General features: G+C 37.8%; 1 protein-coding gene across 5 annotated transcripts in view; it reads right to left on the bottom strand.

Moving 5' to 3' along the window:
• Positions 1-14427, bottom strand: part of CDH12 (cadherin 12) — a 783460-nt gene that overhangs the window by 226645 nt on the left and 542388 nt on the right. The window contains exon 1 of one of the 5 annotated variants that reach the window (XM_037530061.2): positions 4493-4525. The exons of the other annotated variants lie outside the window; for them this stretch is intronic. The gene's annotated coding sequence lies outside the window, so the exon portion shown is untranslated. Of the gene's footprint in view, positions 1-4492; positions 4526-14427 lie in introns of those variants that run through there. 5 annotated transcript variants of the gene reach the window in all.

Genomic DNA, 14427 nt, shown 5'->3' with positions numbered 1-14427 from the left:
TCAACTCTGCTGACATTTGGGGTTGGATAACTTTGTTACTGGGCAGTTATCTTATGTATTTAAACATTTTTAATACTAGCCCTTTTTTTGCTCCCTTGGAAGGAGCAAAACAGGCCAAGACTGTAAAACACTGATTTAAAAAAAAGAAGGGAAAACAGAGCCTCCATGGTGCCTCTGGGGGTTCAGTCTCGGCACTATCAAACTATCACCAGCCACTGCAGAATGAGTTTGATCCTAGGGAGCTGATCCACTTGGCACAGCAGACCTCTCCTGCTTCACCCACTGCTCCCCTCAGCAGTGAATTTCAGTCAATCTGCCTGTTCTGCTCCCTACACTGTCTCCGGTGAATCCTCTCACCCCCCCCACACCTCTGGCCTACACCCCAGCTCTTGCATGCATAAATAAATATTTTTTTAAAAAAAGAAGAGAAAATATAAAGTGATTGTTTAAAGGCAAACCACTTCCTTTAGTTAAAGAATAGGAGGAATCAGACCACCCAGAAAATATTACTAAAATTTGGAAGCTTTAAATTTGTCTTTATGACATTTTGGTTTTGTATTCACTTATCTTAGGTTAACTGAGTATCTAGAGTGTATAAGACACTTCCTTATATAGTAGGTGAGAAAACAGATACAACCTTATCTATCAAATCAAAAATAGAAAATAAGCACTCATTCAAAAAAGTAAGTTAGGGCAAAGTTATCAATGCTGTGGGAAAAGCGCAAACAGAACGCCCTGCACTTAAATTTTAGTGAGAATTAAAGGAACAGTAGCAATCCTGTTCCTTTTCCCATGTCAGACATAAAATCTCTGGCTCCAGCCAGGGTAGTTTTATCCACAAATTTTTAAGTTTCTAAGGGCCACCGATACTGGAAGGCAGAAATTATATGTGACCCTTCCAAAACTAGAGTACTAAAATAAAAATCAATACATGTTTAATAACAGGTCCATAAAATGTGGCATTTTGTCAACCTGTTAGTTGTAATTCAGTCCAATGCTTATTCAGGGATATATAATAAAAGGTATAATGCATTTTCACAAATATTCAAATTGGAACATTTAATGTGGGTGCAATTCATCATGCTTGAGATCTGCTAATAAGATGGAGAATGTCCAAAAAGTTTACTTTAAAAGCATTTTATAAGGATCCTCTCAAAAATGAGAAATGCAACAGAATACATTGTTTTCTGTGGTCTGAAGAGATGCATCTGCTAGACACAGCCAAAAAGCTGAGAAAATATATTTCATTGCATCTTTTCATTCTGGCAGAATGAGGCTCAGAAAAGTGAACTTAAGCCTGTATTGTTCCATATGGCAACTACATGGTTCTTTTGTTTAAGTCTGGCAATCTGTGGTTGAGATATATGTAATCTATGTTTAAATTATATCTAGATTTCAAAAAAATAGAATGTAGAATATCTCATTATTAATTTCTGTATTTACTTTTATATAATATTTTAGGAATATTAAATGAATATGTACTATTAAAATTGTACATATTTAACTTTTTTAATGTATCTACTAGAAAATTAAAATTACATATGCAGTTCATATGTGTGACTGGCATGAAATCTATTGAATAACACTGATTTAAACACTAGTGTTTAAATCACTACTCCAATTCTACTTAAACAATTTATTCTTAACTCAAAATAGAATATCTAACACAAACTGTGCTATGTTCTTGTGACAATGTATAGGGAAGGTCAGAGAATATTTGCAGCTATTTTCAATCAACCTGAGCAAAGTTGTGTGTGTGTGTGTGTGTGTTTCACATCTGTTTGCTAATTTAAATTACTAGCACTGGCATCCAAAGTTTTAAATTTCTGCAACTTTCCCTTTCATCCAAGTCCTTCCCATATTCATTCCAATCCTAATTCAGGCAAATACAGAATAAATGGAAGACAAATATGAAAAGAAAAGAGGAATAGCAAGAATAGAATTCTGGCTTCCCTAACCCACTCTAGTTATGCAATGTGATTGGATATTCTGCCTTCCTGTTCCATAAAATATTCTCTTCCACTTTGGGGGGGAATGTGGGTTATCATGACTCAGATTTGAAAGAGCATTGCCACCTAAGGTCATTTTTCTTTAAAAGTGTCTTTTTATTATATTTTCGAGATTTGTGGTATTCTGCATTTGTCTATATACATCAAAACTGCTATAAGTTTGCTTCCAGTTCCCCTTTCCTTGAAGTCAAAAAGTGTCTAAAAACTGACTTGGAGGTAATACAGAGGGGTAACATTACCTTCAATAAAAATAATATAATTTAAACTATCATATACAATCTGAGTTTGATTCCCTACTAGAGCAGGCTTGAATGGGACTCCTGTTTTCTTCTCCCCCTGGATTGATGAAAAAGTGGGTAAACACACCAAGGATCTCTGGAACCTAAAAACCCAAGTTCCAGGGCCTCCCTGGTGGCGCAGGTGTTAAAGACAGTGCTATCAAGCTATTTGCAGACACTGCAGCACCGATTTTGATCTCCAGCCAGCCAGGGATCAAGCCATATGGCACAGCAGACCTCTCTCACCTCGCCTGCTGCTCCCTTCAGCAGTGTATTTCAATAGATCTGCCTGTTCTGCTCCCCACTCTCTCTGGTGAATCCTCTCACCCCTGCACCTCTGATTTACACCCCAGTTCTTGCATAAATAAATAAATAAATAAATCTTTAAAAAAATAATAAAATAAAAACCCAAGTTCCAAATTCTTTTCCAGCCCTAAAAAGATATTTCCGTATTGGACAGCTTTAGTTTTATTAGGCTCATTTAGACCTTCTGTAAAATTAGGGATTGACATTTTCTAATCGACAAAGTTCCTCTGAAATCGGAGACTGGGGATTCCAGCGTTCTCTCGCCAGGTTGTACAAAGAGACTTAAAATTCTAAGCAGAAGCAGAAAAGAAGTGCCAGAATCCACAAGAGCACTGTGCCAACAGGATTGGTTGGGGGCTGAACATTCAGTAACTGTGCCACTATCAACTAACCCAGCCAGTAAGGTGCTAGACAGACCAGGTAATCCAATGCCAGTGCAGCCACACAGGAAAGTAAGGTGTTCCCAGCTGAACAGTCTTCTTGAGAGTTAGTCTGAACTGGGGGTCCTATGCTGGGGTCCAGCCTATGAGAAAACTGCCTGTTGTACCCACGTGACAACTGAATTTGAGTAACACTTCCAGTCTTCGTATAGTATTTTTTTTAAGATTTATTAATTTATGCATACAAGAGCGGGGGTACAGACCAGAGATGTGGGTGGGGGAGTGAGAGGACTCACAAGAGACAGAGCGGGGAACAGAACAGACAGACTGACCAAAGTACACTGCTGAGGGCAGCAGCTAGCAAGGCAGGAGAGGTCTGCTGCGCCTTGTGGGTAGCTCTCTGGCTGGCCAGGGATCAAACTCATGCTGCAGAGGCTGTGGATTGCTTCATAGTGCGGTGTTTAACCCCTTGCACCACCAGGGAAGCCCTATAGTATTATATTTTTAATCATAGTAAAATAAATAAATAGAAATATATGAAGTAACTACTGGTTAAGTAACAATCGCCATGTGGGGAAAACATCCCAATGTTTTTGTATCTATGGAACTGTATATGATAGAATAAGACTTTCTAATTTTTTTTTTTTTATAGAGGCATGCTTTTATTTTATTTTATTTTACTTGTTTGTTTGTTTGTTTTATACATGCACTGGGTACAGTCAGAAGGGCGAGAGAATTCACCAGAGCCAGAGCGGGGAGCAGAGCAGGCAGAAGGACCGAAGTACACTGCTGAGGGGAGCAGCGGGCGGCAGGAGGGGTCTGCGCGCCATGTGGGACCCTCCTGTGGTGGCCGGGGAGCAGCCGGGGATCGAACCGGCGCCGCAGAGGTCACGGGCAGCTTCGCAACCCAGCGCTCAACCGCTGCGCCACCGGGGAGGCCCTAGAATAAGACTTTCTAATCTCATCAGTCAATTAGAAGGCATGTTTGTATGCATTTCCTAACTCATGATCCGTGTGTGATCCTAAAATTCATTCCAAGACTCTGCCACTGCTGCCCTTCAGTGAACAGATGAACTGATATTATTTTCAGTGCCTGATGCCACTCCCAGCAGACCCCAGCCTCCGGCCACAGTTGTCAGTCAGGGAGCTTTTAAAGTGTTATATCACAACAAAAGTAATGCAAGGAGATTGAAGGACTCTGATTCTTAAGTGAAATGGAAACAACTCCCCCAGGCATGAAACACAGCCTCAATTACAAGGGAAACTAGACCGAGACATCAACCTGGGTACACTTGCCCCAGCACCAACGCCATTGTTATAAGAGCAAGAACAGTGAACTGATGGAGCTGCCAGTGCCCTATGGAAACAAACAAACAGTAAAGAAGACATATTTGTTACAGAGGACATCGTCAGAAGTGCATTTTATTTCATATACTGGATTTTGTCATAGTTAAAAAATGTATATTTGTCCATTTTTCCTAAACATTGGTAGGGCCAAAATGGCTTCTCAAAGACTTACCAAAGCTGAGGATGAGTCTCTAGAGTTAAACATTCCTTTGAGCAGAAGGAAGATTTTTAACAATGGCCCTGTATCCAAGCAGAGGATAATTAGATACAAAATAAACACTGATAGTAACAATTTCCTTTAAGTGTGTCTGGGTAACTTAGATATGTCCAGACTATTGTTTTCTATAGTTATTAATTTAATTTTGGGTGTTTTTGCTCCTAAGAATAGCTCCTGATAAGACCCCTGGGCCTTATCAGGAGCTATTGCACTGCAAGGGTCTATTTTTGTGAAGGGGCATATTTATTTTAATTACATTATTTTAATTATGATATTTTAATTACACTGCAAGTGTCTATTTTTGTGAAGGTGCATGTTATAAGACTAACACGTATGTTAATTCTTTATTTACTTTTTAAAATTTATTTATACATACAGGAGCTGGGGTGCAGGCCAGAGGCTCGGGGTTGGGGGTGAGAGGATTCACCAGCAACAGAGTGGGGAACAGAACAGGAAGATCTACTGAAATACACTGCTGACGGGAACAGCAGGCAATGCAGGAGAGGTCTGCTGCACCATGTTAGTCACCTCCCTGGCTGGGGATCGAGCTCCTGCTGCAGTGGCTGCGGATAGCTTCATAGTGCTGTGCTTAGCCCCTTGCGCCACCAAGGAGACCCCATATGTTAATTATTATGAATGGTTCACTATTATGGGCAGCATGGCATCCACCCCATAAAGAAATGTTTTAAGTTTTTTCTATTTTTTAAAGAATATTTCTATTCCCCCACTTCTTCTGATAAGTAAATGACATTTTAGCTTGGAATTATACAAAGGGGAACCTAGTTTTTAATATTATAAGAAAAAAATCACAAAAAATTCATGTAGCTAAAATTATTCAAGTGTCCACAATACCGCTTGCTCTCACATAACTCTTTACCTTGACACTATTTTTAAAATGTGACTTGACTTTATATTTAAAGTTTTTGCTCCCTATCATATAAGTGCATTATTATTAATAGTCTAGGTGAATATAATAGTTTAAGAACTTGACTTCTAGAAAAAGTTTCTTAAGGTTTTAACAAAGACATAGTTATAAAAATATTAAGTTCTATTCATTAATGAAATTAGTTGGTAGAATGCCTCAGAGATAAGCACACACCCCTGCAGGACCTCTCTTTGTCCTAGTAAACCCACACAGAAGGAAATTTTACATTCTGTCAGCAAAACCTTAATCCAAATAAAAACTGGGCTATTTCATAAACTTGACATTGAGAATTAGAGATGCTTAGCCAATTCCTTTTGCCTAAAGGGGCCAAATTGTAATCATCACTCTATGATATTAACCTGTGGAGTTCATTGATCTTTAACCCTGATTTGTTCAGATTCCCTCTCTACTGCACAGAAGTTAGGAAGCCAAATATTATCATCTGCTTGAATTTCAGCTGAAATGATGCTAGTATTTCTAATAAGCCCAATACACATATTGTGGAAAAAAAAATTAAATCGGGCACATTTCCAGTCTGAGACACAATCTCTCTGTCTTTCTCTCACTCCCTCTGTCTCTGTCTCTAACTGATTGTGTCTCTCTCCATTTGAGTACACTTTCATGGTATAATTTTTTATTTCATTATTGCAAAATCCTTGATAGGATGTTCTGAAAATGCCATTTTACTTCTTGGGTCTTCCTCCACCAAATCCATAACTTCAGTCCAATCATGAGAAAGATACTAGACAAATGTCAACTGACATTTTAAAATATAGCTCACCGATACTCCTCAAAACATGACTGTCATCAAAGTAAGGAAAACTGAAGAAGTTGTTAGAGCCTGGGGAAGCCTAAGGAAACATCACCAACTAAATGTAATGGATGGGATTCTGGAACAGAAAGTGGATACTAAGTCAGAAGTAAGAAAATCTAAATAAAATATGGACCTAAGCCAATAATGCACCACTACTGATAATTTTTTAAAAGATTTATTTATTTATTTATTTATACAAGCACTGGGTACAGTCAGAAGCATGGGAGGGTGAGAGAATTCACCAGAGCCAGAGCGAGGAACAGAACAGGCAGCCTGATGAAGTACACTGCTGAGGGGAGCAGCGGGCATGGCAGGAGAGGTCTGTGAGCCATGTGGGACCCTCGCCAGCGGCCGGGGATTGAACCGGCACTGCAGAGGCTGCAGGCAGCTTCACAGCCCAGTGCTCAACTGCTGTGCCACCAGGGGAGGCACCACTACTGATAATTTAATGGTAAGAAATGTACCATAGAAATGAAGACAGATATTTGGAGTAAGGGAGTGCTTGAAATACGTGAATTCTCTGCACTATTCTTCCCATTTGTTTCTAAAAGTCTAAACCAGTTCAAAACAAAATTTATTTAAAAATAGAAATGAAAACATGGGTTTCAGAAATGAAGATAATTAACAAGAGAAAAGGTAAAGGGAATTGTCATCAAAACAGCAGAGGGAGTTTTTGGAAGAGAGTCATGTGCATGTCCAGAGAGAGACACTCCAGATTGGAGCAGAGGAAAGAATTCCAAGAGGTATAGTGTAAAGGAGGGGAAATTAATGGAACAAAACTAATGGATTCCATGGAGTTTTAAATGACAGAGAGGAAATTCACACTTCATTGGAGAGTTTGTTGATGAATTAATGGTAAGTGCATAGAAAAATAAGCAAACAGAAAGAGGCAATTACTCATTTCTTGGAAATAAAAAAAAAAATCAGAAGTGCAGCTGAATCACATCATTACATGACTGTACTCAAGAATACCACAACTTTTACTGTATTATGAGTTTCCCTACTTCATGACATAAAACACAGCCATGCAAATATACACTAGAAATTTGTGTTTAACCAAGCTGCAGTAGACAACTTATTTCTAAGAAATTAAAACCATTTTTTTTTATAAATTGAAGGATTGTGGTCAAAGAAATGGGACGTTTTCCAAATATTTCCTGAAAAATGACTGTGTTCTCACCATGTAAGGAATGGCTTAAAAAATAGTGCAAACGTATTTTTTACTAGACAAAGGAGATACAGCATAATGGGACAAGATCAGGAGAGAAAGAAAATTCTACTTAGATATTGTCTTTGTAAATGATGGAAATCTTCAGTATTAAGGATAATTCAAGGACTGATTGCCATAGAATCTCCATTGGAACTACCATTTCATGATACCTGGAAGAAATATACCTTTTGTTGGAAAATAATTTGGATTTCTTTATTGCATTAGAATTCTGTATCAACAATATAAGGGAGAATACTCCCAACATGATAGATTGAGAAAGCTCACAGAAAGCTAGCTGCTGGAAACTAATGGATAGCTGCTCAGAAATCCAGTTTAAAGTTTGGATTAAATCCCAGTTCTTGTAAAACAATCAGTGTTGTCTGAAAGTATCTTAAACTTCATCATTCATCTAAGTAGTCTTCCTGAATCCTCAATCATAGGAAGCTAATCAAGTCTGAAAGAAAAAAATGTGTATATTCTGCAAGCAAAATAAATAGTCGGACACCACAGTTCTGCATTGGCACAGTAAGGAGCTCAGCAGACGCTCTCCACGGCAAAGCAGCAATTTAACTGAGAAAAATATTTCAAAACAATCATTTAAAGCTGCTGGAAATTATCTTAAGTGTATGACAAATGGAAAAACACTCATGCAATGCAATCGACTAAATTTTGTTAAGAACAGCAGGAGTCTCTGATATTGGTCCATCAGCTGCTCCCTGGGTGATGTATTTAAATGTACACACCTGGCCATGAAGGACTATGGGTGCTTTGGTGGTGGGAGAGCTACAGTGACTACACCGACGGGGGAAATTCTATACTATCAAACACTAACATGGATGGAAAATAGTGGTATTCAATTAAATAAATAAATAACAAATTAATTTAAAAAAAAGTGTATACCCCTTAGGTGTGTGTTACATAAGTTCTCTACTTTGGCAGGTGTAGCCAAGAAGTCAAAGGCTCCCTTTCGGCCAGCTCCTAGACTAGAAATATGATTTCATCACAAGAAGGAAAGTTTGCAGATGTTACTCCAATTCTGTGTTGCAGAAAGACTCTCAGACAGGTGTGACCAGAAGATTAGATGGCCCTTTTCACCGGTCCCAGTGACTAGAGACTCCAGACAAACCAGGTTGAGAATATGGGACTCCACCACCCCACCCTAGCTCACTGTGAGGTAAGGGTTCCACTTCTGCAGGAATTGTTAGCTTCTACCACCACCCATGTCCATTCCTAGTGAGGGTGGCGCCCCGCGCCCACCTCTGGTACTAGTGTAGGTTGTCTTCCCTGGAGAAGGAAAGCCAAAAGGACAAATCAGTCAATTCAGTGTTGGGAAGACTGTGTGTATGTGAAGCTGTCCTCATTAGCAATCATGGCAGGGAACAAAGAAGATGCCAAAATGTCTCCCCAGCTGCACCCAGACCCATCAGGGAGGACAGGGGGCCAATACACAGAACCAGGTTAAATGTTGAAAAAGTGCACAGCAACGAACAGGAGCATCAGAGGCTACATGTTGTGAATGTGATAGACATTCCCCAGTGAGTTCATCCAAGTCACTTAACAAATGACCAGGACAACTGGTCATGAGGGGACTGGAGCTTCTCAGTGAGTGCTATTTCAATGTATTGTTTATAAAGTATAGTTGGAACTATTCATGCAAAGAAAGATAAAAGTGTGATTCGTACACTGGAAAGGAGGCAATCACAGAAATCAGCCTTTGAGGGGGCCCAGAGGGTAGGCTGAGAAGATAAAGGCTTTAAAGTAGCTATTATAAACAAGGTTTTGGTTTCAACCTGCAATGAAGAATGAAGAATTCATCTACAGTCCCATTTACAGGTTTTTTTTTTTTTTTAAAGATTAATTAATTATTTATACAAGCACTGGATATAGTCAGAAGTGTGGGAGGGTGAGAGAATTCAACAGAGCCAGAGCAGGGAACAGAACAGGCAGACTGACGAAGTACACTGCTGAGGGGAGCAGCGGGCGAGACAGGAGAGGTCTGCCGCACCATGTGGGACCCTCGCTGGCTGGCTGGTTTTATCTTTGACTCACTAATATAATATTATATAATGGAATATTGCCTGGTACTGAAACAACACGAACATTTGAAACATGCTGAATGAAATAAACAATCACAGAAGGCTAAATATTGTTTGGTTTTCATGGATATGAAATGTCCAGATAAGCCAAAAATACAATGCTGATATTACTATATGTCAAGAACCTCTGATTTTCATATACCACAAGAGACAAAAAGGTCTTTTTGTAAACTTTTCCATAATTTCAGTTTATTAAGTTCATTTTCTTTATAACTTAATTATTAACCAGTTGAGAAATACATATTAATTACCAAGGTACCAGCTGTACCATGTGAAATTTATTCTTGATCATTTTTGCTGTAAAATTTACTTTAGGATTTTACTTCCAAATTATATCAAAATTATTATTTACTCAAATTACTGATATTTTATTATAAAAGTCAAATATTGCTATGATGCAAAAATTTGAAAGTACAGTACAAAAAGCAAAACTTATTTGGTTTTACACTAGATTTTTGCTCATCTCTTTAGCATATAAATATCTATTGAGCATCTAATATTCCCCAGGCACAATTTTAAATATCGTAACCTATCACTGAACAAAAATAACGCAATTTCCTATCTACATGGTACACTCACTATGGAGATAATAAAGTTAATGCAATTCCTGAATATTTTATTTAATCATGTACTCTGTGTATGTGCTTATGTTTATGTGTGTTATTATGGGGAATTTAAAATTGATTTGCAAGTTTGTAGGACATAACTGCTTTTATTCTATTTTCAGATTTCCAAACCTTACTAATATTAAGGTCTCATTAGAAAACTTCCAATGCAATATTGACTACTGAATTTTTGCAGAATGTGGAAGACATAATACTCCCAATGTTCCTAAAGACAATAACAAGATGCATCTTAAACATCAAGTGTGCCTAGAAGGAGTTTCCACTTTTGTAAGAGCTATTAAAAACAAATGGAGATAGTAAAAATAAAAATAAGTAAAAGATAAAGAGTCGCAGAGTGTGGCCTGTGGAAAAAAAAGAACATATTAAAAAGCACTTGTTTATTTTTTTCAATCTCATTAAATCAAAGGATGGCATCAAAGATCATTTTCAAAAATTCAACACAAAGGATATAATTCTATAAACTGTAGATGAGAAAATCAGGATCAGTGTATCTAGACAGACTTCTATTGATGCTCAAATCCAGGGACTGGATTGTAAAGAAACTGTAAGAAATAATTTAGCTTTTGTGGGCTTCAGAGTCTCTGTCCTAACTACCCAACTCTCAATTGCAGCCTGAGACATATCAGGAACAATATGTAACTAAATGTGTGTGGCTGTGTTCCTACAGGCATTTACAAATTCAGACAGTGAGCAGGATTTAGCCAAGGGGCCAGAGCTTACTGACCCCTAAAATCTGAAGATCCTTTGAAAAGTACCTTTCAAGAGGTACAATGGAAAGGTATCTTTAAAGTCAGGAATGATTGAATACCAGTGTCAGACCTTCTATGTCAATAAGACCATTATGTTTGTTTATTCCTTTCTTTTTCAAATGTGTAAAATGCTTAAAAATAAACTTTAGAGTTTAGGGAGGTATTAAGTAAGACAATATGGTATCCAGGGAGCCTCTCTTTGTTCTTTGTAATTGAGCTATGGGCTTTCAAATAATGTCCCTTGATTGCTTTGAAAGGATAGACACTCTTTAAAATACAGTAGGAAACACACCACAGCCTGGAGTGAAGACAGACACCAATCTGCACTGACCTACATCATTAGTGGTTCTGAAATAATGTCCCCAGTGTGACTCTCGCGTCTTCTCCACGTTCATGATTAATGAATATAGTATTTCAGCAGATGCCTGCTCTGACTTTTAGCTCTTAGAGACAGCAGATGGGTGACAGAGAAAAAAAAACAAAAGCCATAATTCCGTGACAGCTTCTAATCCTGGATCTTGATGTATCTGGTCTCAAGGAAGCAGATCTAAAAACATTTCTCTTCCTTTTTTCTGTTTATTATTCTTTTTCTTCTTTCACACTGTCTCTTTCTCTCTTAGGAGTTGTCATGCTCTTAAAGTAGGTGAAAAATACCTCAACATTGAACTCTGGGGGATGATGATGCTGGTAGCTTTCATTCTTACAGCTAACAATGGGAATGATGGGGGGAAAGGATCTTAACACCTCCCCAGCTGCTCTCCCGCACAGATTTTCTCAAAAGATAAATAAACTGCCCTCTGTTTGCTGACGTGAACACCTAGATGCTTATTGACTTGGACAGGTGCTGAGCTTTTCTTTAATTTCACAGATTGCACTGCATTCCCTTTCCACTGCCAGCAGGGTCCTTATCACTTCTTATACAGCTAACTGTTTACCACTTATTAAAAAATTAATAAAATCCAGAAACTAGATTGTTTCACAGATTAAGAAATTTCTCAAGAATCCATGGTAGTTCCAGGAATTCTAAGTCACTGATTCTAAATTGAAGGCTATGTATAGAAAATGATAAAAATAACATAGATATTCCATTTCTCATTTAATTAGCAGGTGATATTTTCAAAATTATTGCATATAATGTTATTTTTAGATTGAATGTTTATCCAAATGAAGCATCAGTGAAAAACAAGCAGATGCAATCGTGGTACTATGTATGTAAAGGAAGTCACACCTGCTTATCATCAGGTTTTTGGCAATAAACATAAATTTGTCAAGCTATTGCACTTTGCATCAGTCCGGTTTGGAAGAGAAATCAATAATGCATTTATAAGGGGAGCATTCACTGAAACAAAACAAAGAAACAGTCCCTGGAGATACTGCACTTCTGGTGAACTCACAATGGAATATTATGAAAAAGTTTAATGGCAAACCTACAGCTTTATAGATTGAGAAGCTAATCAATCTGTTGTAGAAACCCCGCAAATGAACAGATATAGCAACAGCATTATACCCCATATAGCATGCAAAAGAGATATTATCTGTTATCGTTGTACAATTTTAGACAAATGATTTTTTAAACTTTGGCTATCAAGTATTTATTTCTTGTGGATTTCAGTTTCTCTGTGGATGTTTCAATTAGATCATATAAAGAGGAGTAGCATCTTAAATGGTTTGGGATCTAAGTTTGTTAAATGTTCACTTTTTTGTATATTATTCAATAACTGTGAGGTATGTATTTGCAAAGGGCTGCAACATTTATAGTCAGACTAAATGAAGACAGAAGGAGGGAAGGAAAGAGGGAGAAAAAATGGAAGAAGTTAAAAGTTAGTTTTATTATTTTCAGGGTTGTTGTGGAAGGAGAACATATTTTCAAGGTATCAGAGGAGCTCCGTCCTGATAAATCCAGAAATGTATTTGAAACATTGGCTGGTATTGGGCTTCCCTGCTGGTGCAAGGGGTTAAGTCTCAGCACTATGAAGCTATCGGCAGCCACTGCAGCATGAGTTTGATCCCCAGCCAGGGAGCTGACCCACATGGTGTCCCTGAGTTCTTGCCCACTGCACCCCTCAGCAGTGTATTTCAGTTGATCGGCCTGTCCTGTTCTGCACTCTGTCTCTGGTGAATCTTCTCATCCTCCCACATCTCTGGCCTATACCCCAGCTGTTATATGCATAAATAAATAAAATAAATGTTAAAAAAAAAAAAAAACACTGGCTGGCTAATACTGCCAAATAGCCCCTAAAGTGAGCATGTTGATTTACACTCCTAGGTATACCCCATATTTATAGGCACCAATAACCTTTTCTCCTCTAAGATTGTGTTTATTTTGGAACATTTTGGTTTTTACCAATCTAATAATAGGTGAAAAACATAAAAATGTTGTTTTGATTTGTTCACAACTGAGATCACATTCTGAGATACTTGGAACATCAACACAACTTTCCTGAATGGCATACCATTCAACCCATCACAGGACAATACAGCTTAGTTTATGCTATTGAGGTACAATATAATGTTGTTCAGGTGTAAATATTATTTCCAGGTCAGCATATATGGATTGATTAGTTTATGAAATATAATGACCATAAAAAGTCATTTTTTTTTGATCAAATACATCATTCTCCCCATGAAGATATTTGACTGCTGAATCTGTTTTCTAATATTTTCATCTCATTTCCTTTTTATGTAAATCTTTGATCCTTTTAGAATATATATTGACATGCAGAACGAAGTAGGTGTTCAGTAACATTTTATCCAGAAGAAATACAAATTACCATCTTTTATTAACTAATACATGTACTATCATATAATCTACTAAGAGAACATTTATTTGACTATATTCTGGATACTCGTCTAAAAACTTATGTTGATAGTCATTTCATGCTTATAGAGTCCCTGCTTTTTTGCCATCTATGTCTTAAAGATGAAGACACTGAGACAGCGCATACTTCATGTACCATATCTTCATTGGTCCTAGATGCAAAAGATCCAAGAACTCAATATGCTGTAGGGTGACCTTCCCAGAATTTGCCCCTTATAAAAATAGTAGTTATCTAGTCAAGAACTTTTTGGTGTGCCTGGGCTTCTTTCCTGCTCCTCTAGTTGTACCAAGCAATGGCACCATTTCTATATAGTTAGTGTAAGAGTCATCATTTTTGAAGTTATCCGTATGTATTTTTTAAATATTTATTTTATTTATTTATGTATACAAGAACTGGGGGGTAGGCCAGAGGTGCAGGGGGTGAGACAGGAAGGTCTGCTGTGCCATGTGGGTCAGCTCCTTGCCTGGGGATCAAACTCATGGCATAGTGGCTGGTGATAGCTTGGTAGCACTTAGACTTTAACCCCTGCACCACCAGGGAGGCCCCTGTAGTTATCCATATATTAATAAGAATAAAATCCTGAAATTAGAGGACTGAAAAATCTCATAGATGAGTCCTCTGTCATCACTCAAATGATGGAAGGGGCAACTG

Source organism: Talpa occidentalis, unplaced genomic scaffold (genome assembly GCF_014898055.3).
Source record: "Talpa occidentalis isolate TD23 unplaced genomic scaffold, MPIMG_talOcc4v2.1 talOcc4.6, whole genome shotgun sequence".
Classification (NCBI taxonomy): domain Eukaryota; kingdom Metazoa; phylum Chordata; class Mammalia; order Eulipotyphla; family Talpidae; genus Talpa; species Talpa occidentalis.
The sequence above is the reverse complement of the archived record's forward strand: the minus strand, read 5'-3'. Positions and strand labels throughout refer to the sequence as shown.